The 27,216-nt window shown below is 38.9% G+C and overlaps 1 protein-coding gene across 4 annotated transcripts in view; it reads right to left on the reverse strand.

Annotated features, from left to right (window-relative positions):
* Nucleotides 1-27,216, reverse strand: part of LOC103880245 (olfactory receptor 2B11) — a 68,132-nt gene that overhangs the window by 10,938 nt on the left and 29,978 nt on the right. Inside the window, exons 3-5 of one of the 4 annotated variants that reach the window (XR_004180507.1) lie at nt 4,247-4,502; nt 1,554-1,683; nt 374-565 (exon numbers count right to left, since the gene is read on the reverse strand). The exons of 1 other annotated variant lie outside the window; for it this stretch is intronic. The gene's annotated coding sequence lies outside the window, so the exon portion shown is untranslated. Of the gene's footprint in view, nt 1-373; nt 586-1,553; nt 1,684-4,246; nt 4,503-27,216 lie in introns of those variants that run through there. 2 more of the 4 variants (XR_641169.3, XR_001897979.2) reach the window with 2 other exon arrangements.

Genomic DNA, 27,216 nt, shown 5'->3' on the forward strand with positions numbered 1-27,216 from the left:
TTAGTAATTCCAACCTCTAAAAGAATGTGATCTAACGCAGTCTGTGTTGATATCAATGTCACAGATTAACAACTGAAAAACAAACAAATGGATACATTTAATGATCAAATAGATGATGATAAATACTTAATGCAGCTGCAGTCAGAGGCGACTGAAGATGAAGGCAGCCAGGAGTCAAAAACTGTTTTATAATTCCAGGCATTCTAGAATGAGAAAAGAGAAGAGTTGCTCTGCTTGGTGTGAACCGGGGGGCTCCCTGTGGAGAGGGCAGGCGTGATATGGATTGCCTGTATTTCTAGAATTGCATGTTATTTCAGCTGTGGTTAGGATTTGAGTACAGAAAAGAAAGAATCACACCAATATCCACAAGGAATATATTTAGGCTGATATTTATTTAACATGAGTCCGATAGATGGAAGTGGTGAAAAATGGGCGTTTGCAGCCAAATGAACTGGATTCAAATCCCGGGCCTCACGCATTAAGCTTGGGACCTTAAATGAGTTGCATAAGTCTTCTGAGGCTCAGTTTCCTTTACTGGTACAATAGCAATAATAATTTCTGGCAACTGCATTGATAAAAGAATAACTGAAATAACATATGCAAATATATTAGTACAGTTCCTGGTACAAAACTTAGTAAGCGGCAGTCCACACTTTCCTTCTTGCTTTCTTTCCTTCCATTCACCCATCCACAAATATTTAAGACATTCTTTTTTTGTTTTTGAAATGGAGTCTTGCTCTGTTTCCCAGGCTGGAGTGCAATGGCGTGATCTCGGCTCACTACAACCTCTGCCTCCCAGGTTCAAGCAATCCTCCTGCCTCAGCCTCCCAAGTAGCTAGGATTACAGGCACACGCCACCACGCCTGGCTAATTTCTGTATTTTTAGTAGAGATGGGGTTTCACCATGTTGGTCAGGTTGGACTTGAACCCCTGACCTCATGATCCACCCTCCTTAGCCTCCCAAAGTGCTTACACGTGTGAGCCACCGTGTCCGGCCAAGAAATTCTTATGATGTGCCATGTGCTGTGACTAACGGTGAGATGTAGTGTAAATGGAATTATTTGTGCCCTCAAGGAAACTTTGGAGTGATAGAAGTGTTTTACTAATTGTTTGGAATGGTAGTTGCATGACTGCTTACACTTAGCCAAACTCATCAAACTGAGTATTAAAATGAATAAATTTTGTTATATGCAAATTCTATCTGAATAAAGCTATAAGAAAGTATTTGGGCCCATGTGGAGCTACCAGAATGGTGTGGAAAAAGAGACATTAAGCAAATCGTCGCATAACTATGAAGTATAGCTGTGAGAAAGATTAAGAAGGAAAAGAAAGGACAACAAAGAATGCTTCAAAAAGGACCTATTCCTGGCTGGGAGAGGTGGAGGGCCAAGAACAGTTCCTTCTGGATGGGACGTTCAACCTGATCATCATTATCGTCATCAAGTTTAATGACTTCTGAGATGTGCACTGGTGAATACTAATCAGGATGAAACACAGTCACACCTCTGAGCTGTATCCGTGCTAAACCCGTGAGGATGTTAGAACTGACCCACCTGCAGTAACAGAGTTTTCTTGCCTCCAGTATCCTCAGACTGCTCTGATAGACAGCAATGTCCATAGTATCCATGCCACGTAATTTACTGATTGATATAATAATGTCTTCACTAGATTTATGGGCAAGACCTTTGTTCAGAAATAAATAAAGAAGATCAGACCAGAATTAAGTATCATCTATGATTTTTGCCTCTTTGGCATCTAATCAATTAAAATGAAAAATAACCCAGGCGTCGTTCTAAGATCCCACAGTTTGATTTTTGATTTAATAAAAATCACATAAGTAACAAAGTCATCGATGTTGTAACTAGTTTCAGGCTATGTAATGGCAGTCACTCTGGGTGCAAATCAGTGGCTATGACTTCATTTCTGCAAGGTATTGTAGATACAAACATGTGGTTAGCTACAAATGAAAGGAAAATGAAGGACTGCTTCAGCAGGAAAGCATTGCAAAATTAGATTTCATGTATAAGGACTACATTTTCAGATTAACCAGATAGGAAAAACCATGTTGGAAAAAAATGAAGTCTTATAATGTAAGATCTGGGAATTAAGAAATATTAAGTAAAGTAAGATTTAAAAAACAATATTTTTTTAAAAAGGAAAAGAAAATGAGAATAGGAGGAATGGTAAAGAAGGAAATAGAAAGATTAAATAGTACCCTTTGTGAGAGACGTAGTGTGACAGATAACTTACCACAACAAATTTTAATTTGTATTTGTGAAACATTATACTTTAAAAAGCATTTCAGGTCATGTGACAGTATGGCTCTGAATTATAAACTTCAGTAACTCTTCGTATTTGCTGACAGATTATAACTAGTGAGATTTTTCCAAAATAATTAATTTATAATTACTTCCAAATAGTTTCTATAATTATTAAATAAATCTGACAGAGTCCAGGGCTAATACGTGATGTAGAAAGACAGTAAAATGCTTTATGTGAGTCTAGAAGAAAATGCAAATAATAGTCTTCTTACTAGCGTTAGGATGCATTATCACTGTACCACAGTTTGTCACTTTTCATACTTAAAAGTGAGTTAAATAAGGTATTAAGTTAAAATTAAAAATTCTAGTTCGACAAATGGGTGGGAAGAGCTTTACATGAAAAGCTTTATTCTTTTTTTTAAAAATAAATTTTATTGTGCATGCTTAAGGCATACCACATGATATTATGGGATGCATACAGAGGTAGTAAAATGGTTACTATGGTGAAACAATTACCATAGCCATCACCTCATAGCTATCTGTGCCAGCTGATGGCAAGAGGAGAAAAGCAACTGTAATCTACTCAGCAAAAATTCTGAGTCTAATATGCTTTATTAACTCTGGTCCTTAAGTTATGCTGTACATTAGATCTTCCAACTTGTCCATTCTGCATATCTGCTACTTTGTATCCTTTCATCTACCTTTCTCCATTGCCTAAACCCCAACCACTGTTTTATTCTCTCAATCTGTATATTTGATCTTTTTTTCAGATTCCATATATAAGTGAGATCATGCAATATTTTTCTTTTTCTGTCTGGCTTATTTCACTTAGCATAATATCCTCCAGGTCTATTCAAATTATGGATAAATGGCAGCATTTCCTTCTTTTTTTTTTTTTGGAGGGTGGTGAATACAGAGGATTTTATTGTTGATGAAAGTGGCTTTCAGTGGGAAGGGGAGCTGGAAAGGGTATGGAGTGGGAAAGTGGTCATCCCCTGGACTCTGGCTGTCCCCGGCCAGGCTATTCTCTGAAGTCCCACTGTCAAGCCGTCCCTCTGAAGTCAAGCTGCTTCTCTGACATCTGGCTGCTTCTTCTCTTCTCTTCTTTTCTGCCGTTCCTCTGCCAGTGGAGCCTGGGGTTTTTATGGGTACAGAATGGGCGGGCCAGGGGGCTTTGAGAAAAGGCAACATTTGAGCAGAAAAATGGGGATGTTCTCACTTTGGGCCATGGTTCTAGGCTTGAGAGTGGGGCTTCACCAGGGACCCCACCCTTTTCTGCCTAGAATTTCTCTGCCTCCTGTCCCTATCAAAACCATAGTGTAAGGGAGCATATCAGCAGTTAATCTGAAGCCAGAAGTGTGGAGAGAGGCATTTCCTTCTTTTTAAGGCAGTGAGATGCTTATGTCTATCTAGCCATCTAGCTGGCAAGCTCACAGTCTGTCTATTCCTTCACTGACAGACACTTAGGTTGTCTTCGTTCCTTGGCTATTGTGAATAATGCTGCAATGAACATGGGAGAGCAAAAGTCTTTATGAGGTGGTTACTTAATTTTCTTTAGGTATACCCACACGAGGAATTGCTGGATCATATAGGAGTTTTGTTTTTAACTTCTTTAGGAATCTCCAAACTGTGGTCCATAATGGCTGCACCAATCCACATTCCCACCCACAGTGTACAAGCTCCCCCTTTCCACATTCTCATCAACACTTCTTATCTCTTGCCTTTTTGATAATAGCAATCCTAACAGATGTGAAGTATTATCTCACAGTAGTTTTGATTTGCATATCCCTGATGACTAGTGACATTGGGCACCTTTTCATATACCTATTGGTCATTTATATGTCTTCTTTGGTAAAGTATCTATTCAGGTCTTTTACCCATTTTTCATTGAGTTATATATTCTCTTAGTTTTGAGTTGTAAGAGTTCTTTATAAATGTTGGGTGTTTACCCCTTATCAGATATTTTTTTCCAATCCATAGGTTACCTTTTCATTTTGTTAATTGTATCCTTTGCTGTGCAGAATCTTTGTCGTTTGAAGCTCTATTACTATTTTACTTTGTTCTGTGGTGTTTATGAACTAGGGCTTTGCAGAAATGGAGGAAGTGGTAAACCGGTGAAAAATGCTGTCCAAGCGTCAAAAGTCCTTTGAGCAAAATCAGGGGCTCTCCAGATTTCTAGACTTGCCTTTCTCTCTCTTTGCTCAAGAACTGTTTCTCTGGAACACTCTGTCCTCCTCAGCCCTGAAAACAAATATATACTAGTGTTCTTCAATACAGTTCTCCATGCTTATAGAATTATATACATATGTGCAAATAAAATATGTGTTCCTTTATATGACAAATTATATCATATAATATAAATGTAAATTATATGCATAAAAGTTTAACTTTTCTCTATTTCTCATCTCTCTACAGTATTTACTTTAGAATTGTCATTCAGACTTTAGAAAGACATCACAGGAATGCATATTTAACAGTCATTTAATAAAAAAGAAATTCAGTGGATTTTCAGATAAAAAGTAAATTTTATAATTAAATTATATGTTACAAATCAAGGGCCAATAGCAGCTGTGAATGCATATTACCTGTTTCACAAAAGAGTTATTTCTTGTGCTGAAAAGCTAGTCAAAGGTGAACATACTAATACGTAAGTTTGGACCTTATTATTAATTATTTGCCAATTAAGAATGAGATTTACAAACGCCTTTTGTTGAGAAAGAGATTTCTTCCAGGATCCTCAGTACCAGGGTTTATTGAAAAGTACTCTGTTGCACAGCAAGGTGTCTATAGTTAAGAATAATATATTGTATATTTCCGATCGGGTGTGGTGGCTCACACCTGTAATCCCCAGCACTTTGGGAGGCTGAGGCAGGTGGATTGCTGGAGCTCAGGAGTTCGATACCAGCCTGGGCAACATGGTGAGACCTGCCCTGCAATTCCCATCTCTATTTAAGAGAGAGAGTAAGAACAATAATATATTGCATATTTCAAAAAAAAAAAAGCTAAAAGAGGGGATTTTAAATGTTCTCATCTCAAGAAATAATAAATCTTTGAGGTGATGGATATGCTAACTGAATCACTCCACAATATATACACATGTAATTCATAAATATGTAGTTACTATTTGTCAATTAAAAATAAAATAGAACTTAAAAGTTACAGTATTTAGCTTAAAAAATAAGTGATATAAATTATATGCTACATTGTGTATTAATCATAAATATTATATTTATTATATATAATGTATATTATATTATGCATTATATTATATATTATATGGCATATATTAGTCAGCATGCAAAGAAATGGGTAATATCATGTAGTTTTCGTGTACTTTGCTTTATTACTGTGGGAAATGGAGGGAAATCCCTTTACGTGGGCTGGGTAAGATCATACTCATCTTTTTTTTTTTTTTTTGGAGTCTTGCTCAGTCGCCCAGGCTGGAGAGCAGTGGCCTGATCTGGGCTCACTGCAAGCTCCGCCTCCCAGGTTCGGGCAATTCTTCTGCCTCAGCCTCCCGAGTAGTTGGGATTACAGGCCCCGCCACCATGCTCAGCTAATTTTTGCATTTTTAGTAGAGACGGGGTTTCATCATGTTGGTCAGGCTGGTCTTGAACCCCTGACCTCAGGTGATCCACCCACCTAGGCCTCCCAAAGTGCTAGGATTACAGGTGTGAGCCACCACGCCCGGGCCGTACTCATCTTTTATAGTGGCAGGATCCTTTCCTCCCCAAGCTATGCAGTGGTGAAATGCTAGTGAATTTTCTTGACATGGCAGTGATTTCAGTGTGAAATGAGCTGCCATTTCATATCTTCATGGTGTTGCTGGTTTTACTCAGGGCTCTTTGGTTATTCTGCAATTCCAATTATCTGATTCTGTTGAAATCCTGTGTGTTGCTGCCTCTGCCGCCCCTTCTTCCTCATTCTGCCCTGGGGAATATGTCAGATATTCAAGGCACACAGTACTGGCAAGACTCGCTTACTAAAAATCCATTTCCACCCCCACTCAAGTTTTAAGATCAGAAACGAGGTGGCTACTATCCTCTGTTATCTTTCATTCTAAAGTAAAATAATTTCTGAAATTCCCAAATGCTGCAGGAGAAGTATTACAAGGAAACCGAGAAATCACGTTTGAGAGATACCGTAGACGATTTGCTTCAACTTTCACGGGTTACTTCTTCGCCACTCCCTCTTCACAATCACTTTTCTTCCACTTCACAGTAAAAAAGTGTTCCTTTAACCCTTCCTGAAGACGACTAAGAAGCACTGCTCTATGGCCCAAAATCCTCATTAAAGGGATACTTAAAAAAAAAAAAAGTATCATTTATGGCAGAGAGCACTGCGAGAGCTTAGGTATGAACTGCTGGAGGCAGCATCACCTGACGCCCACCAGGGGGCGAGCACGCTGCGGCGCCGGGGCCCCCCATCCATCCCGGGTATTGGTTTCCTTTTTCCTCCTTCTCATCTCTCTGTTAATACCTATCCTAGAGTTAGAATGCAGGCTTGAAAAAAAGTCACGGGGATGCATTTGTTTATTTGTATAAATTACTAGGGATGTAAGTGCACCTGTGAGACGTGGCTAGACTGCTCGTGGTGAATGAGGGCGTTTAGGTAATCATCACCTGAAGAGGATGCACCACACTCGGCAATTTCCCATCCCTCACCCCTCCCACTCTTACACCCTTCCGAGGCTCCAGTGCCTATTATTCCACACTCTGTGTCCATGTGTACACAGGCTTTGGCTCCCACATGGACGTGTTTAACACGCTTATTTAATTAAGAGTCGACAGAGGCCTTTTCAGGTGAAAAGTAAGTCTGGTTGGCCGGACTGGTTTGAAAATGAGGACTGGGTTTGCTAACGAGGATAAAGGGGAGGAATTTTCCAAAATTGAAATATACCTTTTAAATGCTCTTTCCTCTCTTGGAATATTCTCCCCACTTCCTCTCTCATCCAGGACATTTCCCTGCATTCTATAAGGCTCAGCTCAGTGTTATCTGCTCACGCCAGTGTGAGACTAAGAATCAGTGAGTGGAAGAATCTGCCTTAGAGTCCCATTCTGCTTATTCCATTGTGTGCACCATTAGACTTTGGGGACTCCAAGAAACTGAGAGCTTCACTGGGCTCTCCAAAGCTGGGAACCACGTTTTCTCTGTAAGGAGACCTGTCTTTACTCCCATCACTCTGTTGAAGTCCTAGTGTCTTTTGTGCATAATTGGTTTAGGGATCACAGTACTTGCAACAGGAAATTCTAGAGTAATTCTTTCAACCACCTTTTGTTAAACCTTTGGCTTTGTGGTAGATTTTAAGACTGGGGTCAGTGGTGATAGAACTGACCAAAATTAACTAATTAATGATGTTGGATTGCTGTAGAATGACTGTATTAATTTCATGTGGGGGCATTCTAAGAACTCCAAGTGTGTGGAGGTGAAGCTGCAAGTTTCCATAAGGAAGGTATTTCTGTAAAGATTGTAGAAACCTAAAATAACCTAATTTCTTTTAAACACATATGTATATACACATGCCAAATTGCAGGGCATTGCAGAGCACCTTAGTATCTGTTGTTTTTTATTTTTTAAACTTAGAGACAGGGTCTCATTTTGTTACCCAGGCTGGAGTGAGGTGGCGTGATCATAGCTCAGTGCAGCCTTAAATTCCTGAGCTCAAGAGATTCTCCAACCTCTGCCTCCCAAGCAGCTGGGACTACAGGCTCACAGTACGATGTCCAGCTAACCTGTTGGTTATTTATACCCTGGGTGATCTGTTGCACAGGTGCACCTGTTCTCTCACTTATTTCTCGTGGCTTCACAGTATCCTCTAATGTACTGCTCAATTCCCAGAGGTTTATTTTAAGCCTTCATGTATTACCTCTTGAGACTCCCTTTCATTCCCAGTGGTTTTGAATTGCCTCTGTGGATGGGAAGCCAAATGCCCTCATCTCAGAATATAGCAGGCTGCAAGTTCCAACTACAGGGAAATGATGTGTCTTCAGTCCATGTGTAGGGAGTGTCTTAGTCTGCTTGGGCTGTCTTAAAATAAATACTGCACACTGAGTGGCTCAGACACCAGACATTTATTCTCTACAGTTCCAGAGTCCGGGAAATCCAAAATCAAGGTCCTGGAAGATTCAGTTTCTGGTGAGGCTCCTTACAGATGACTGCTTTCTTGCCTCTGTGTGTGTGTGTGTGTGTGTGCATGCGCGTGTATATGAGAGACAGAGAGAGAGACACACACACACACACAGAGAGAGAGAGAGAGAGAGAGAGAGAGAGAGAGATCATCTTTCGCATTTCTCTTCTTGTAAAGGCCCTAATCCCATCATGAGGACTTCACTTTCGTGACCTAATTACCTCCTAAGAGTCCCACCTCCAAATGCCATCACAATGGGGGTCAAGGCTTCAACATATGAATTCTGGGAGAAGCTAAATATTAAATTCATAGCAGGAAGCCACAGCAAGTCTCTCCATCATATTGGAGATAAATGAAGACACACTCTGAGAATCATTTGAGAAAAGTCACTCAATGGCTGAGATGAGTCATGAGGATATATGATCTACTTTCATTACTATTTATAAACATGCTTCTGTTATCAAGCCAAGCAAAGTGTCCTTCTTTGTACCTAGAATGTAACCAAGGAAAGCTAGAAAATGAACCACCAGCTTTTTGTTTTGTTTTGTTTTTTGTTTTTTTACAATGGCAGAATAGCAAACAATGGAATGGATCTAAGGAGTCCAAAGGCAGAGTTTTATCATCCAGGGAAGGGAAGCCCTGCACTCTTATCACATAACAGAAACATTCTCACAGTGGAGATGGATGTAGCTGGATGAATAAAGCTCTCACAGTTGGTGAGACACATCAAGCCACTGCTGCTTTTGGTTTTTGATTCCTTGTGGACCACAGATGTTTGGCATTTCGGGGAGATTTGGTAGGGTAGAGAATGCATTGGCTTGCTGACGGAAGGACTACACTCTTATCTTCTATCACCTTTCCAATAACTTCTCTTCTATAAAGCTGCTTTCTTGTGGGTTTTTATAAAGTGTTGCACAGACTCTGAGCATATGCATTAGTGGTTTATACTCAAGATGGAAGTGCATTCCTAACAATCTTCTGCCCCAGTCTGAGCGGCCGGTTGGCTCTACTCTTTGATATCTCCCTTTGTAAATCAATGCTCACTGGTTCAAAACATCTTTTCTCAGAAGTAAACCTCTCTTCTTGTCAGAGATCTCACTAGTGTACCCTCTGGCACTCTATTGTTCAATTTCTCATGAAGGATCCTGGGCCCTTAATGTTTTCTCTCTCTTTTGGAAAACAAGTTAGTGTTAATAATCTGACAATAAAATTGTTTACAGCAAGATTTTTCTGAACCCTTTCCACACAGAAAATTTCAAAAGTTACAACAAGTAGAACATGTCAAATGTTCAAACTTTCTGAGAAAAAAGTATACTTGCTTTCTCTTTGAAGTTATAACGATAAGAGAGGAACCTGCCCATCAAATTTAGTCCAAATGAACTATGGAGCTCTGATTTGATACCACCCGACTGTCTTCTCTGCCTTAGGAAATGTTAGCGAGGGATCAGATGTTCAGAACCACGCCCACTTTGAAGCAGATGCCTCATTATGAGCAAAGCATTTGTCTTCATCTCAACAATGTTGGGCTGGGAAGTCAATTTCTGTTTAGATACATGGAAAAAGGAAGGCATTTCATTTAGCTGGGCATCATGGTGCCCACTTGTGGTCTCAACTACTTGGGAAACTGAGGCAGGGAGCCTGAAGCAGGAGGATGACTTGAGGCCAGGAGTTCAAGACCAGCTGGGCAACATAGTGAGATCCTGCCTGTGCAAAACAAAAAAGTTAGCCAGGTGTGGTAGCATGCACCTGTAGTCCCAGCTACTTGAGAACCTGAGGTGGGAGGATTGCTTGAACCCTGGAGGTCAAGGCTGCAGTGAACCATGATCCTGCCACTGCACTCCAGTCTGGGTGCCAGAGTAAGATCTTGTCTCAAAACAAACAAACAATAAAAAACAAACAAACAAACAAATACAAAATGCACACACACAAAATAAAAACCAAAAAGGCAAGTCATAGACTCTAAAGGATAACCAGCTTTAAACTTAAATTAAATTAATTTTTTTGAGCCCAGGAGGAGTTCAAGGATGCAGTAAGCTATGATTGTGCTACTGTACTCCAGCCTGGGTTACAGAGCCAAATCCTTTCTCTTAAAAAACAAACAAATAAAAAAGAGCAAAAGTGGGGCATTTCATAAAGGAGAGGCTTGGACCTAGTTTTTGATCGTATCTACTTTTAAATAATATTACGAGTAGGGAATAAATGGATAGTATATATATTTTTTGCTGTAAGTTTCTGGTTAAATTCCCCTCTATTTGTTATGAGAGATCAAAAGTAGTTATCTTCCAGCCCAGGCACAGTGGCTCATGACTGTAATACCAGTATTTTGGGAGGCCAAGCTGGGAAGATTGCCTGAGTTTGAGACCAGCCTGGGCAATACAGGAGGACCCTGTCTCTATAAAAAAGAATTTAGGCCGGGCTCAGTGGCTCACGCCTGTAATCCCAGCACTCTGGGAGGCTGACGTGGGTGGATCACCTGAGGTCAGGAGTTCAGGACCATTCTGACCAACATGGCAAAACCCCGTCTCTACTAAAAATACAAAAATTAGCCAGGTTTGGTGGTAGGTGCCTGTAATCCCAACTACTCGGGAGGCTGAGGCAGGAAAATCACTTGAACCCAGGAGGCAGAGGTTGTAGTGAGCCGAGATGGTGCCATTGCACTCCAACCTGGGCGACAGAGCGAGACCCCATGTCAAAAAAAAAAAAAAAAAAAAAGATTTTAAAAATACATACTTTAAAAAGTAGGCATCATTCAGAAAAGGGAGTCTCCTATGGCTTTGGCAAGCGGCGAAAACAAATTCGACAAGGACATTATGTGCTTCTGGAGTCCAAATAAATTGGGATCCCCTTTGTACTCTATTAATCCTTAGTTTAAATCTCTGTTCAATCACTGTTCCATGTCTTATGTCTTAGGCATTTAGAGCTTAATATTTAGTGATCAGTATACAATGGAAGAAGGCTGTCTAATCTCTAGAAGCATACAATGAAACAGAGAAATTAGACGAATGCAGATGATGGCTCATAAATATATAAAATAAGATATATCGAATCAAATTTGTCATAAATTAGTTGAAAGAAGTAAATCTGTTATGGTGAGGCTGAAATTATTATCTCATAAATGAATGAGATGGATTGTGAGGACATGGATGAAGTAAGAACGGAATAAATTGTAGGGTGACAAGGTGTTGGAGGAAGGAGGGAGGGCATGAGTTGCTTGGAAACAGGAGAGGTTAGAATGAGTAGTTGAGTAGGACACATATCAATCCAATAAGTCTTATTTAGAAATCTTCTTGGGACCTATTCAAGTGTTCTAGCAAATTTACTTGAGAGCATCTGGTAAAAGGGAGAAATTACAGGAAGAGATTTGAAAAGATGGTGTTGTTCACTTTCGCATAGATGGATGGACCATGCTGCCCATTGTGTCCACTGAAAACACATGTGCCCATTGTGTTCTCAGAAGACATTTGGGAAGGGTCAAGAGAAGCACAATGGCTCTATTTGGGATTTCAGAAGATAGCACTTTCTAGTCAAAAGAGCTTCTGCAGACATCAGGGTAGCTCATGTTGAGAGATGGGAACTCTTTCCTTGGAGCTTGCGGACACTCATTTGGAAAGCCGACATGCTATTATTAATGGATGCATGCAGGCAGAGATTATCTGACTTTTCAAGACCACCCTACCCTAGGATAGTAGGATCCTACTCCACGCCCTCTTCACTTTCTTATTTCTCAGGGTGTAGATGAATGGTTTGAGCAGTGGAGTGACAACAGAGTAGAAAAAAGACATGAACTTGGCTTGAGTATTATTGGCAGAGTGCTGGACGTACATGTAGATTGCTGACCCAAAGTATATGATGACGACCACCAAGTGGGAACTGCAGGTGCTGAGAGCCTTGTGCCTTCCTTTGGCTGAAGATAACTTCAGTACAGCCCTCACAGTGAAGGCGTAAGAGATGAGCACAAGCAGGGGTGCCACCAGTGCAAAAGGGATAGCACCTACAGTCAGGGACAGGTCATTAGCAGTGGTGTCACCACAGGCCAGCTTGATCAGAACAGGCACCTCACAGAAGTGATCCAGGGTGTGGTGACCACAGCATTGAAGCTGGAAGGTGAGCATGGCTTGGATCAGGGAATTGGCCAGGCCACTGGAACAGGCTGCAGCTGCCAGCTGCACACACACCCAGGGACGCATAATGAGTGTGTACCTGAGGTGCTGGCAGATAGTCACATGGCAATCAAAAGCCATTACTGTCAGCAGGGCACATTCAGTGCAACCTGTCCAGTGGAATAGGTAGGCCTGCGTGATGCAGCCCCAGGAAGCAATTGTCTTCCCTGGTCTCCAGAGGTTGGCCAGCAGCTGTGGTACAATGGTGAAGGTGACACAAAGGTTGAGCACACAGAGATTGTCCAGGAAGAAGTACATGAGGGTCTGGAGTCTGGGCTCCATGAGGGAGAGAAGGATGATGGAGCTGTTTCCCATCAAGGTGAGGATGAAGGAAACCAGGACCAATCCAAAGAGAGGAATCTCTAGCTATGGATGCTCCAAGAAGCCCAACAAGACAAATGTGCTGGAAAAATTCACATTTTCTCCTTGCATGGTATCCACCTTACATACAGCTAGAGGGAAAGAGACAAGATTTTGAGGATAAATGTGATTTTTATTTTTTTATTTTCTTTTCAACTTTGATTTAATGTTCAGGGGTACATGTGCAGGGTATTCAGGCAGTAAATGTGTGCCAAAATCCCACTTTCATATTTCAACCACTCCATAGGAACCTCCCCAAGTCTTCAGCTATGCTGGCGGGATAATCTGCATAATTGCTCTGGGAAGTTCTTAAAATATGAGGCAGATTCTGTATAGCACTTCCCTAACAGTTGACCTTAAAGTAGGGATGAAGGTGTAGTATTCTAGACATAGTGAGAAACGCTACAGAGCCCAGCCAACTCAACTACATATCTGTTTATATAAAGATTTCTCTCTCTTTTTCTCTGTCCCTCTTCCATCTTCCTCTTCCCCACCATTGTCTTCCAGTTCATTCATAAAGCTCACTAAAAGAAGACATGCACTCCTTTGCATTTAGCATGTCTCTTTCAGAAAATCGGTTATAGGAAACACTGCTTAATGTTTCCTTTCAGTCAAGTTAGATGGAAGATATTTGGATTCTCAGATAGACAGGTTAGAAATTGTGGGTGTTCTTATAGCTGCAAAACAGCACAAACTCTTTCTGTAGTGAACAGGCCATCCAATGGTAGTTTATTTTAGGCAATCCTCTCTCCTTATCTTTTTCCTCCCAGTTTTAATTATGGTAAAATATACATAACATAAAATGCACTGTCTCAACCATTTTGAAGTACACGGTTCAGTGGTATTAAGTACATTCATATTGTTGGGCTACCATCACTGCCATTCATCTTTAGAATCTTCATCTTGTAAAACACAAACTATACATATTAACCAATAATTCTCTGTTCTCCCCTCCTCTGAGGCCCTGGCAATCACTATTTTTCTTTCACCTATCCTCAGCTCACCACCACTTAATTGTGAAAACAGCTCATTTCCCCTGACTCATTTACTGTGCTTGGGGAAATCACCTTTGTTCCACCTTCCAAAGAATGAAATTATCTCCCAACTAGGCCAGAGAGGCAGTTACTGTTGTGGTGTAGTTTTAAAATGCTGAGTACCACACTATCAAATACATTTCTGTTATTAGTGTGCTCATACTTCTCAACTCATTTTATGTTGCAAAATTTTACCAGGATGGGTCATGATGAGGAGTTGTCACATAATAACTCATAACAACTGCAACTGTCAGTTTTATGGGTGTTTATCAAACTAATGTTATTTAGAAAGACTCACACCTTTTTTGTGTGTTTTTTTTTTTTTTGTTTTTTGAAATAGGATGAGTAAGATTGATTGTAAGAGACAGAGAGATTCTGAGACAGATGGGCAGATTGTCTTTCCAGATTTCAAAATCAGAGTGATTGCCATTAGTTATAACTTGAACTAATCTTTTAATTACAGTTTTAGACTCAGTACTCCTACACTAGCTTGAAACTTCAATATTTTGAAGAACGTGAAAACTAGCAAAAGCCACTACATAGTTCTTGTACTTTATTCTTCTAGCCATAGGTTTTATTTGGATATAACAAATTTGTATTTTTGCCCTTAAACTGTTAGGTCACACAGTTATGTGTGGATGCCAACCCCATTAAACCAATGTAGAATCCACTCAGTTTTTATATACCTGCAGTATTAATTATAACAAGATTGATGAGACTATTACGAGGTTGTAAGCATTTTCAACTGTTTATGAAAAACATAATGTATAACTTTTAATGAGCAATTTTTCTCAATGTTCTAACAAATACAGCTTCACATTGCTAACACCCAGAGTCTAGTTTTAGGAAATATATATGAAGTCCTCTGTATTGTATCAAAAATATTTATAATTTATCATGTAGAGATTACTACAAGATATGAAATTAGAATGAGAGCTAAATAATTCAATAGTTCGATGTAGCCATTCTCTAAATATACCTCTTTTCTTTCTAAACAAAAGGAAATCATTCACCAAATCCTCTTCCTACTCAAAGGCTTTTGTGTTGACAATTTTCTCAAGATTTGCCATTAAATACGATTCAACTTTGTGGATATGGTTCCAAATAGAATTTTAACTGAGCTGTATAATGATTTTATTCCATATAATTTCACTACCCTTTGGCTTTAAAATTATGTTAAAACAATATATATACACACATATATATGCTTAAATATATATGTTTATATATTATTGTAACATAATTATATATTTAAACATATATATGTATATTTAAAAACTGGCTGATTAACTAGTAAATATAACCTTGCCTTTGGGAATTTCCTTACTTCTTAAACTTCTGTGGAGAATAAATGTATTGTGGACCTTAATTAGCACAATTTCCTGAAGAATTAACTTTTGAGTTCCATGCTTAGAAGCAAAGCTTGCATGAACAAAGAACATCTGTTGCCAGACATTTTATAACAATGATCAGTGTCACTACTTGACAGCAGCACTGCTATTGTCACTGTTGTATTGTACTCCCCATACTCCGGCTTTCCACCCAGAAGTCAGTCTGATACAACTGGCAGGTTGATTTTATCTACACACTCCATTATCATATGCTATGGACTGAATTGTGGCTCCCAAAATTCACATGCTGAAGCGCTAACCCCCAGTGTGACTGCATCTGCAGATAGGATCTTTGGGAGGTAATTAATGTTAAATGAGATAATGAAGGTGGCACCCTAATTCAATAGGACTGTGGCCTTATTAGAAGAGGAAGTGCTCTCTCTCACTTGCTCGCACGCTCTGTGTTTCTGTCTCCCTTTCTCTCTCTTTCATATTCTTTCTCTCTCCCCACCATGTGAGGACACAGAGAAAAGGTGATCTTTCGCAAGCCAGGAACAGAGTCCTTACCAGAAACCAAATCCTGACAGAAACTTCATCCTGGACTTTTTGGTCTCCAGAACTGTGAGAAGGTAAAATTCTATTTTTTACACTGTGGTGGTTAATTTGTTATGGCAGCCCAACCAGGCGAATGCATCACCTTCATTATATTGTCTCTCTCTACCTCATTCATTCTTCTATCCTTTTCATTTCATCAAAAAACAAATCATTATGTAACATAAAGTGTGGATACACAGCAAATGTTTTCATTTGTTCCACATTTTGAAGGACTTTTAATCTCACACATGGGAAGAGTGCATATAAACTAGTTTCAGAAAACAAATAGCATGAATTTGGAAACATAATTTCCTGAAGGCCGAAAAAACTAAAACTATGAGTTAAGTTTTTAGAAAATGCTACAAAATTATATTTTTTTCTTTATGCGGAAATAAAAACACACAAGGAAGACGCAGAATAATTGCTAACTACAATCTTATTTAGAAAAGTGAGTTCTAGAAGAGCATTTCAGCACTATACTGTCAAGCAATTAGGAATAATCACCTTGCATTGAACATGTGTTTAATTCTTTAGATTCACAGATATTACGGCACAATATCTTCAATTAACTTGTAAATGATCATAGTCATGGAAAATTCCTATCAGAAAAAGTATCGGCCCGGTGCAATGGCTCACGCCTGTAATCCCAGCACTTTGGGAGGCGGAGGCGGGTGAATCACCAGAGGTCAGGAGTTCTAGACCAGCCTGGCCAACATGGTGAAATCCCATCTCTACTAAAAATTTAAAAAAAAAAGAAAAAAAGAAAAAAAAATTAGCTGGGCATGGTGGTGCATGAAAGCAGAATCCTGGAATTAAACATTGACTAAGTTTGTGATAAACTCTGGGGAGACCTGGAGGAGAAACTAAATACATAATCTTGTAATTTTATAAGCATTTTGAGAAAGTGTGAGCAGTAGTAGCAAATGTAGGCAACTCTAAACAAACATGAAAAATAGCATGATTTGCAGAATGTGGCTTTGGATGTTGGTTGAGAGTGGGCACCATGGACATGGTTGGGGCATCTGGTTTAGGGGGATGAGCATAGTGTTTGTATCCAGAGTACATATCTCTGGATCTGTGTCACAGACACAGTGACACTACATACTTAGGGCAAGAAGTATCAGCACTTTGAGCCTCAGCCTTCTTGCACAAAAATGCAAGATATAACGTTCGCCTCCTAGGGTTTGGAGATGATTGAATGCTTTAATGTATGGGAATAGAAGGCATGCTGAAACTGATTATTTCTTCATTCCAAAAATGATTATTTTTTGTAAATAATAAACAAAAACAAGCAAAACCATAACAGCATGCAAGAATCAGTGTGGGAAGAGCAGAAATTATGTTGCCGTGTTCCAAATACTACCGCCTACATTTTAACAGTTGTTGAGCCCTGTGCAATTTAGTTAGCTTCCAGCTGAGCCTCTATTTTTTCACTTCTAGAGCAAGAATTATCACAGTTTATATATTATTTGCACTTTAACTTGGTGCTAAATAACTGGGAAATATATGTAGTCAATGTAGAGGAAACTGAAGCACAGAGAGATCAGGAAAGCTACAAGAGAAAGCAGAGCTACACCATGACACAGCTGGAGATTACACTCACACCAGAAGCCAGGCCCTTTCACTGCACTGCCTCATAAAAGAGATGCAAATCTATGATGATGCAAAGCTGGCAGGGATTGCTCATGCACATCACCCCAACAATGAAGAAGCTGATTCTGAGTAAAAAAGATAAAACGTAAACAGGATGTTGCTTTAAAATTCAACTGCTCCATTATAGGCTACGGGAAAGCTGGTTGGGAAACCGCTTGTGCAATAACATTCTGACAATCTCTCTCTCTCTCTTTTTCTTCATTCAGTTTAGAAGGTTCTATGAAAAGTTTTCTTTGATTACACATTTTAAATAAATAAAGCAATAGAGAAATTATGAGAAAACCTAATGAATTGTTTTCAATAGTAAAAATACCATTCATATAAAAATCTAGTAAAACTATGCATTCTATACTGTTAAACCACCTGGTTTTTTTTGTTGTTGTTGTTTGCTTGTTTTTTGTTTGTTTATGTAACTTATTTTTTCCTTTCCTTTCTTTTTATTTTTCAACTTTTATTTTAGATTCAGGGGAGGTAATCTTTTCAAATTGAATTTTAAATTGACACACTGGAGTGTTTGGGAGGGGAGTCTGGAGACTTGCTGTAGAACACTCTCTTTGAAGGATTTATTATTGGCAGGGCCAGTGTTATACAGAAATAATATCATTTTCTAAATGAGTTCACATTTGGAAGAGAGGGACATACACCTGAACATTTTTTTCAGTAGGAAACTACATTAAAACACAATGAGAGCCAGCAGTGGTGGCTCAACGCTTGTAATCCTAGCAGTTTGGGAGGATGAGGTGGGCGGATCACTTGAGGTCACGAGTTTGAGACCAGCCTGGGCAACATGACGAAACCCCATCTCTACTAAAAACACAAAAATTAGCCGAGTGTGGTGGTGTGCGCCTGTAGTCCCAGCCACTTCTGTGGCTGAGGCAGGAGAATCACTTGCATCTGGGAGGCAGAGGCTGCAATGAGCTGAGATTGTGCCACTGCACTCCAGCCTAGGTGACAGAGTGAGACCCTGTCTCAAGAAACAAAACAAAAATCGCCCCCCGCCCCGCTGCAAAAAAACAAAAAACATTTGGAGGTCAATTTTGGATAAGTAGGAGTTATTTTTTTTCCAAGGATTTTCTCTGTGCAGTACCATTGAAAGTAATTTACTTTTGGCTGGGCCACCAACTTTTGGGAATAGTGCAAAAAGAAGACTACTTCATGAAATCCAACGGCAAGTTAAATGGACACCTTTTGCCATCCCCTTGCTGCCATGATGTTAGAATTCTTACCTATCACTGAGATACCTTGTTTCCACAGACACCTAATCTAATCCATTCTTCATGCTTACCTGCTTGAATAATCTTCAGAAACTGCAATCCTCATTTTATGATTCAACTATTTTAAAGCCCATACGGAGCCTCCAAAGAGCAACATGTGACACCTGGAGCCATCTCTGACTTGTCCTGTATGTCACCCCATGCCTCCTCTCTCACCAACCTCATTCTCTTATCACTTGTTCCAATGTTTAAAAAGCACATGCTAGTTTCAGATAGAGAGGAGGAAGGGGCTTTGAGATCTGTTGTACAGCACAATGGCTATAGTAAATAATAATGTATTATGTATTTCAAAATGACTGAGGGTACATTTCAAATGTCTCACCATAAAAAATGATAGGTAGGTGAGGTGATGGATATCTTATTAGCCTGACTTAATCATGCCACGTTGTATAAATGTATCAAAACATCACATAATTGTACCTCATAAATGTATATAATTATGATTTCTTAAACCAAACTAATAGTAGTAATAAATTTTAAAAAAATGAAAGAATGACCAAAACAAAAAGGGGAGAAGCACACACTCTAGGCTGGTTTCTTTGCACATGCTCGTTTCTCTGTCTTTCTCTTGCATTAACTGGCTAGAGTCCTACTTATCCTCTAATACTTGGATCAGTCTCATTTCCTTCTATGAAACTTTCTGTGATGTCCCTGTCTTTGTTTCCAAATTCTGCTTTGTTTTCTTGTGTCATTACAGTCCCCTGCTGGCCCTGCTTTCTGCCATGTTTAAATTCCCCTTGCCTCCTCAGGACCTAGTTTTGGTCTGTAGCAGCTATTTACTAAATGCATAAGTAAATAGATTGATTCTGGGGTTACTGATCAAAATATTTGCTTCTGTAATGTCAGTCTAATTCTATCGTCAACTATTGTCCCAAATAAATGCTCATATGGCCTGCTCTTGTCTACCTTTTTATAGTTCACTTAGTCATTGTCGCCTCAATTCATCCACAAATGCATTCTTTCACTTGCCATACAAACTTCTTTGTATTTTTTCCCCCAATTCTACTCAACACTCAACACTTGGTTCAAATTTGACTTTTTCTTTAGCCATTTGTCTTTACTATTGTGTAAGATACAGGATGGTAGAAATTTTTTATTCTATTGTCTTGATTTTTAAATATAATACCTGGTACAATGCTTGATGCCTATTAGAGGCTCAATATGGGCTTGGATAATTATCGTTTTTTGTCTGTTTGGCTGTTGGCTTTTCCTTTGCCACTGGCTTTTAAAAAATGTATACACTCAGTCCTAATCTGGTCCTGGACCTGAAAACTACTGTGGTGATTCTGGAAAGGGGGTCATAATTAGGTCTGAGAGGACTGTCTCCGTAATGCTTTTATTTGGGGTCCCATGTTTTTACCTCCCATTACGTAGAGTAGTCCATGCTCCTTGGGTAAGTGAGAGAATCTCCTTCATCATTCTGGGAATTCAGTAGAACAGAAGTGAGTGTTAATTCCTGTGCTCAAACCCAACCTAAACCTAAGTGGCCCTTCCACTCATTTTACCTTGAGGTTAAAGAAGGAAGAGAGGTGAGGAGCCAGCAGTAGGAATATTCAGACCTAGGTCAGGAGATGCCGATTCTCTTCAGGGGGTCTGGAGTTTAATGGTCAGATGGGTGAGACTAACCCAAATTCAGCCAAGAGAGAAAAAACTTGCTGACATTGGAAGGGACCTCCTGAGGTTTATTCTTTTGACTCCTCTGAGACCTGAGCAACTACATGTAGATAATAGTTCAGGGGCTTAGTAGGTAAAAAGGAGGGATTTCTGCTCCTTCTAATTTATTGTCTTTAAAATAATCTTTGCCTTAGGGAATAAACCTGAGTGAGCTGAAGGCAAGACCCTGAAACAATAAAATTGTTGTACAACAGGATTGAAATAGAGTCTTTGGCCACATCATGTTTTCATAGGCTTCCTATTAAAGAATGTGCAGAGGGACAGAATGATGTCCACCATAGGGGAATTTTTGTTTAAAATTTTATAGTTAATTACATGTGAAGCAATAACCTAAAAAGAATAAAATATCTAGGAATATAGTTAACCAAAGAAGTGAAAGAGCTCTACAATGAGAATTACAAAACACCGCTCAAAGAAATCAGAGAAGGCACAAACAAATGGAACAATATTCCATGCTCATCGATAGGAAGAATTAAAACTGCTAAAATGACCACACTGTCCAAAGTAAGTTATAGATTTAATGCTAATCTTATCAAGCCACCAATGACATTCTTCACAGAATTAGAAGAAACTATTTTAAAATTTATATGAAATAAAAAAAGAGCTTGAATAGCAAAGGTAATCCTAAGCAAAAAGAACAAAGCTACAGGCATCACATTACCAGATTTGAAACTATATTGTAAGCCTACAGTCATCAAAAAAGCATGGTACTCATTCAAAAACTGATACAAGAAACCAAAGGAACAAAATAGAGAGCCCAGAAATAACATTGCAAACCCACAACCATCTGATTGTTGACAATGCTGACAAAAACAAGCAATGGGGAAATGATTCCCTATTCAATAAATGGTGCTGGGATAACTGGCTAGCCATACACAGAAGATTGAAACTGGACCCCTTCCTTACACCATATACAGAAATCAACTCAAGATGGATTAAAGACGTAAATGTAAAACCTAAAACTATAAAATCCCTGGAAGATAACCCAGAAAATGCCATTCTGGACATAAACCCTGGCAAAAATTTCATGACAAAGATGCCAAAAGACACCAAACAATTATTGCTCTTTTTGTAATAAGAGTAAAATTGACAAATGAGATCTAATTTAATGTAAGAGCTTCTGCATAGCAAAAGAAACTATCAATAGAGTAAACAGATAGCCTACAGAATGCGAGAAAATATTTGCAAACTATGTATATGACGAAAGGTCTAATATGCAGAATCTATAAGGAACTTAAACAAAGTTACAAGCAAAAAAAAAAAAAAAAAAAAAAACCCAAAACAAAACAACCCCATTAAAAAGTGGGCAAAAGACACGAAAAGACACTTTTCAAAAGAAGACATACATGTGACCATTGAGCATATGAAAAAGTGCTCAACATACATGGAGCACAGTGGCTCACACCTATAATCCTAGCACTTTGGAAGGCTGAGGAGGGAGGATCACTTGAGCCCAAAAGTTCAAGACCAGCCTGGGCAACATAGTGAGATTCCATCCCTACAAAAAATATAAAAATTATCCAGGCGTGGTGGCTACTCAGGAAGCTGAGGTGGGAGGATCACCTGAGCCTGTGGAGGCAGAGGTTGCAGTGAGCTGTGATCAAACCACTGCACTCCAGCCTGGGTGACAGAGTGAGACCCTATCTCAAAAAAAAAAAAAAAAAAAAAAAAGACAAAAAACAAAAACAAAAACAAAACAAAAAAACTCCACATCAGAGAAATGCAAATTAAAACCACAATCTGACACCAGTCAAAATAGCTATTATTAAAATGTCAAAAAATAACACATGCTGGCAATGTTGTGGAGAAAAGAGAACTCATATACGTGACTGGTGGGAATATACATTAGTTCAGCTCTTGTGGAAAGCAGTCTGGTGACTTCTCAAAGAACTGAGAACTACCATTTGACCCAACAACTATTCACAATAGCAAAGACATGGAATCCATTTAAAAGCCCATCAACCGTAGACTGGAGTTTTTAAATGTGGTACATATAGACAATGGAATACTATGTAGCCACAAAAAGAATGAGATCATGTCCTTTGCAGTAACATGGGTGGAGCTGGAGGTCATCATCCTAAGCAAACCAATACAGGAACAGAAAATCAAATACGGCATGTTCTCACTTATAAGTGGAAGCTAAACTTTGAGTACATGTGGTCACAAAGAAGGGAACAACACTCACCAGGTCTTACCTGAGGGTGAAGGGTAGGAGGAGGGTGAGGATGAAAAAACTACCTGTCAAGCACTACACTTAGTACCTGGAAGACAAAATAATCTGTACACCAAAACCCTGTGAAGTGTAATTTACCTGTATAACAAAGCTGCACATGTACCACTGAACCTTAAAATTTAAAAAATAAAAACAAAAATACCCATAAATGTTAAGAGAACAAAAAAAGTTTAGAATTATAATATCAGTATTATACCATTTATGTAAAGTTTTAAAGTGTGCAAAAATAGTATATTATTTTTGAATACACGGATGAATTAAAATTAATTTGAATATGTTTGAAAATGGTAAACATAAAATTTATTTTACCTCTGTGGAAAGAGGGAAATAATATGTTCTCAGGATCCTTGAATATACCTATGTTTTATTTCATAAAAGAGCTGGAACACGTAATACAGATGTTAAAATGTCGTAAAGCTGAGTGGTGGTTAGTCTATCCATTGTTATCTTATTTTGTCTATGTATCTATAAGTCCAAAATATTTTATAAGTTTAAAAAATCTACCAACATAATGCCAAATAATCAGTTTTACTGACATTTTCTTGAATTGACTAAAATAAACAGGTTTTTTTGAACAACAAAAAAAACATGTGAAGCAGTATACTTTAAACATTAAACACATCACTTCAGTAGAAAATTGAGAAGTTCTTTAGGTGGATAGATATTTATTTTCTTGCCATGGGGGCAACTTTATGGTATCTTTATGAAATACCATATTTCACAGTACAGTTTTTCTTGAACTGTACTTTTTCTACAACGAAAACCATTATTTTATTCCAGTCTTCCAATGTTAACTATTATCACCATCATTCAGAGAACTTCAGAGAGGATGAAACTACTTAGTTTTACTTTATGAACAAGTTATTGGCTGCAATGACTTTTCCCCGCCATGGGGGAGCTGGTGATGAGCTTATGCACTCCCAGCTTGGAGAGACAACTGTCACAAACACGTTTTTTATTTGTGTAACTGTAAGGGGTACAAATGCAGTTTTGTTACATGGATATATTGCACAGTGGTAAAGTCTAGGTGTTGGCTGTAACCATCACCCAAATAGAGTACATTGTACCCATTAAGTAATTTCTCATCCCTTATCCCTGTTCCACTGTGAACCTAATGGACTTCATTCACTCCTCCAGGAAAGGGAAATACTGAATCAAGGAACAAATTGTAAACATCAATACTGTAGAAGGTGTTGTGTTAAACTCCAAATGCAAAAATTCTCTTTCATTTTAGCTAGAAATATCCATTTTCAAAGTTCTAGAAATGACAGAATCCCATGCAGTAAAAACACAATTATATATATATAAAAAAACTTAAAATGTTAACTTGGAGCCTGAAAAACCATAGTTTGAATCTCTTTACTAATTACCCTCCACCTCAATAGTATCAGTTGCATTTTGCCTAATGTAATGGGAAGGGTAAGAGATAAGGTGATTGGTGAGAGGTGGTTCCAGTTTGGGCAGCCAGTGGCTACTAGTTATTTGACCTTGAGTAAGTCAGTCACCTCAGTATAGTTGGAAATTAATTTTTTCTTATGTAAAATTAGAAATTAAGTTTTTTCAAACTATATGCAAGTTTTTTTAATCAATAAAGGTTAACAGTTGACATTCAAGAAAATTGGAGATATTCTATTTTCTGCTACTTCTTAAGAGATTCCTATTTTGACTTAATACACTAATGTCAGTTCAAAATGCTAAATGAAATCTTCCAAACAAATGATTTTTCGCAGCTGTATGGAAAGCTGCCGTTGCCATCTAGTGTTTCTGTCTGAGAGGTCTCCTGTAGGAGGTGAGATGAGAGAGCCTTGGCAACTGGGAAGACACATGCACAGTGAATGTGGGGAGAGGTAGGGCACAGTAACCTACACAGGACTCTCCTGGGTGAACACCAGCCTCCTGATGTAGCCCCGTCCCAGTAGGAGGTAAAGACATATTGAGTGGAATGGAGGGAAGAATTGAAGTTTCCCGTAGCCTCTTAAAGTGGCAATAACAGACCCAAGAGTTTCCTATATCGGTGTCCCCCTTACCTCATTCTTTCTTATATTGGAGGGTGTACATTCTTTGGGCATGCTTGCCTCCCCACATTTTCATGATTTTAATTTTGTGAGTCCAGGACCAAATGAAGAAATTGATCTACTTCTGTTTTGACATAGAACCCAGAAATTAATTCTCTTTTCAAGAATACCTGAGCCCCATGTTTGGAAACTTTCTGTGTTGCCTCCCCGGTGAGTTTTGTGTTTGTGTGTGTGTGTGTTGTTGTGGGGGGGGGGGGGGGGGGGGCCCCGCTGGGCCAATCTCTAGATGACAACACCAATTCCTGAGGTCTTAGCTCTGTAAACAAGCTGATGTCAGTTTTCCTCATGCTCCTAGATGATTCCAAATCCCCAAGGTGACATGGCATTAAAGTTGTCCTCCTATCTACTTAGTATGAACCAATAAAATGACATCATCTATATTCTCAAAGCTCTTAGAACTACGTGTGCTTTCCTTTATCCCTGGGGGTGGTCTGCCATCTCCTTAACCCTAGACTACCTGTATATATGGACGTGATAAAACATGTTGACCTGAAATGTGGCACTATGCCATACCACTCACTGAGCTTGTCATTCCTGCCCACAGTTCATCATTTCTCTTTCAAGCTCTGCTACTTAAAGGCTTATTAACACTTAAATGGGACAGACATTATTTTTGTGCTCAATCTCCTTTCAGGGTTTTCATTGGAATTTCCTCTGGAAGATCTGGAAACTAAAAGGGACCAGAATTAGCTGCCTTATCCATGAGAAAACTCCTGGTTGATCTCTGGAATTGAAGTAAGGAGGGTTGACAGAATCATAGGTCTTCTACTTTCTGGGAAGAACAAGGGTGAGATTTTAATGCAAGCTTTGTTGTAGCAATGAGATTTATATCTGTATCTTCAGTCTTCTGTATGCAGATATAGAGTTATCTTTGTAATAGTTTTGATTAGAGTTTATATCTGTTAGAACACCAGAGTAACGGGTTTCTCAATGCCAACTTATAATTTGGAACTCAATTTTGGAAAAGAGACATTGTATCCAACTCAGAAACAATCAAATGCACCAAATCCTAACAAAGTGAATCTAAAGTAGATTAGGAGTGATTATGTGATTACTCATTATCCATTTGTCCATTGCTAGCTGAGCCAATCCTAGAGCCTCTTCTGAGCCTACATGCACACACAATAAACCAATCTTTTTAGTCTCTTGATAAAATGATAGCTGATTTGAACAGAAAACCATGTGATTCTGTTTAAATCAAGCATTGCAAATCTCTGGCGATTTTTAGAGTGGTCACAAGCTTCTCTCTGAAAACGGCTCATGATGATGGATTTTATTGTTAGGATTGTAATGTGTAGGTTAATGGGAGTGCAGTAATCAGTGATTGACTTTAAACAACTACAGCATTAAGTGGCTGAGAAATAGATAGGAACAGGGAGGAAGGAAACTTGAGTTAATGCGTAGGGCTGGCACTATAAACCTTGCTCTGATATGAAGCTGTAGTGCAAGCATTGGCTATTCTTTCTTCTTCTCTGTTATTGAGGTTGATAATCTCTAACATGGAGATTCTAATGCCTGTCCTGTCCACCTTTCAGGGCTGCTGTGATGATGGTTTGAAACTAGACTGTGAAAGCTCTGTAAAAGTCTAATATATAGTAATATGAAAGGGTTGTGATTGTTTATGATGTGCTCTATAGCTAAGCCAGGCAAAAATAGCTCTACTGCTTGGCATTGTTAAATCCTGTTCAGTAAGCACAGAGAACCATTTGGTGGATTCTCCTCTACATGAGTTGGTATAGTTTTGGGCATAACCTTCAACCAGAGAATCAACCTAATTCAGACCTTGGGGCCTAAGTTTTCAAAATTAGTAAACATTTATAGTATTATGTGTCAACTAAACTAGTAAAGGTATTTGGGTATTTCTAAGAGCTGCATTCCTTGCAATTTCATGGTTCTGAACTAAAGAGCTAAGAAATGTGAGAAGACAGGGTGCATTAATTTATAGTTGAATACGTGTTAGGTGAAACAGAGAAGAGCCTCTGCATATTTGTCATAAGGGTTAGCAGTGGGACATTTTGGATTCAAAGAATAAAGCATTGTGAAAAAAAGTAGTTTTGAACAGATGACTACAAGGTAAACTTGCAATTTTGGCTAAGGAGTCAGAGCCAAAGTGATAAACTTTGCTATGATCACCCAAAGTTATCACAACTTTATCACCCAAAGTGATAAAGTTGCTGAGCAATTTGTGTAGCTTGTCATTGCCACTCTTGGGGTCTTCTGAACCTGGGACAAAACTTATGATGGGTCTGAGGATACAGAAGTACAAGTTGTTTTTAATAACCAATGCCTGTAAAGTGTGTGTCTGTGAAAGTCTCCTTTGTGAGTACTCAGGAAGCCTCTGAAAGTCTTCCATTGTTTGATACTTTGCTGGCTACTTCTGATAGACCCTGCACCCTTTTACCCTTTCATAGGGCTTTGCAGAGGGTCCGATGCCTGGACC

The sequence above is a fragment of the Papio anubis genome, chromosome 1, assembly GCF_008728515.1.
Source record: "Papio anubis isolate 15944 chromosome 1, Panubis1.0, whole genome shotgun sequence".
NCBI classification, from domain to species: domain Eukaryota; kingdom Metazoa; phylum Chordata; class Mammalia; order Primates; family Cercopithecidae; genus Papio; species Papio anubis.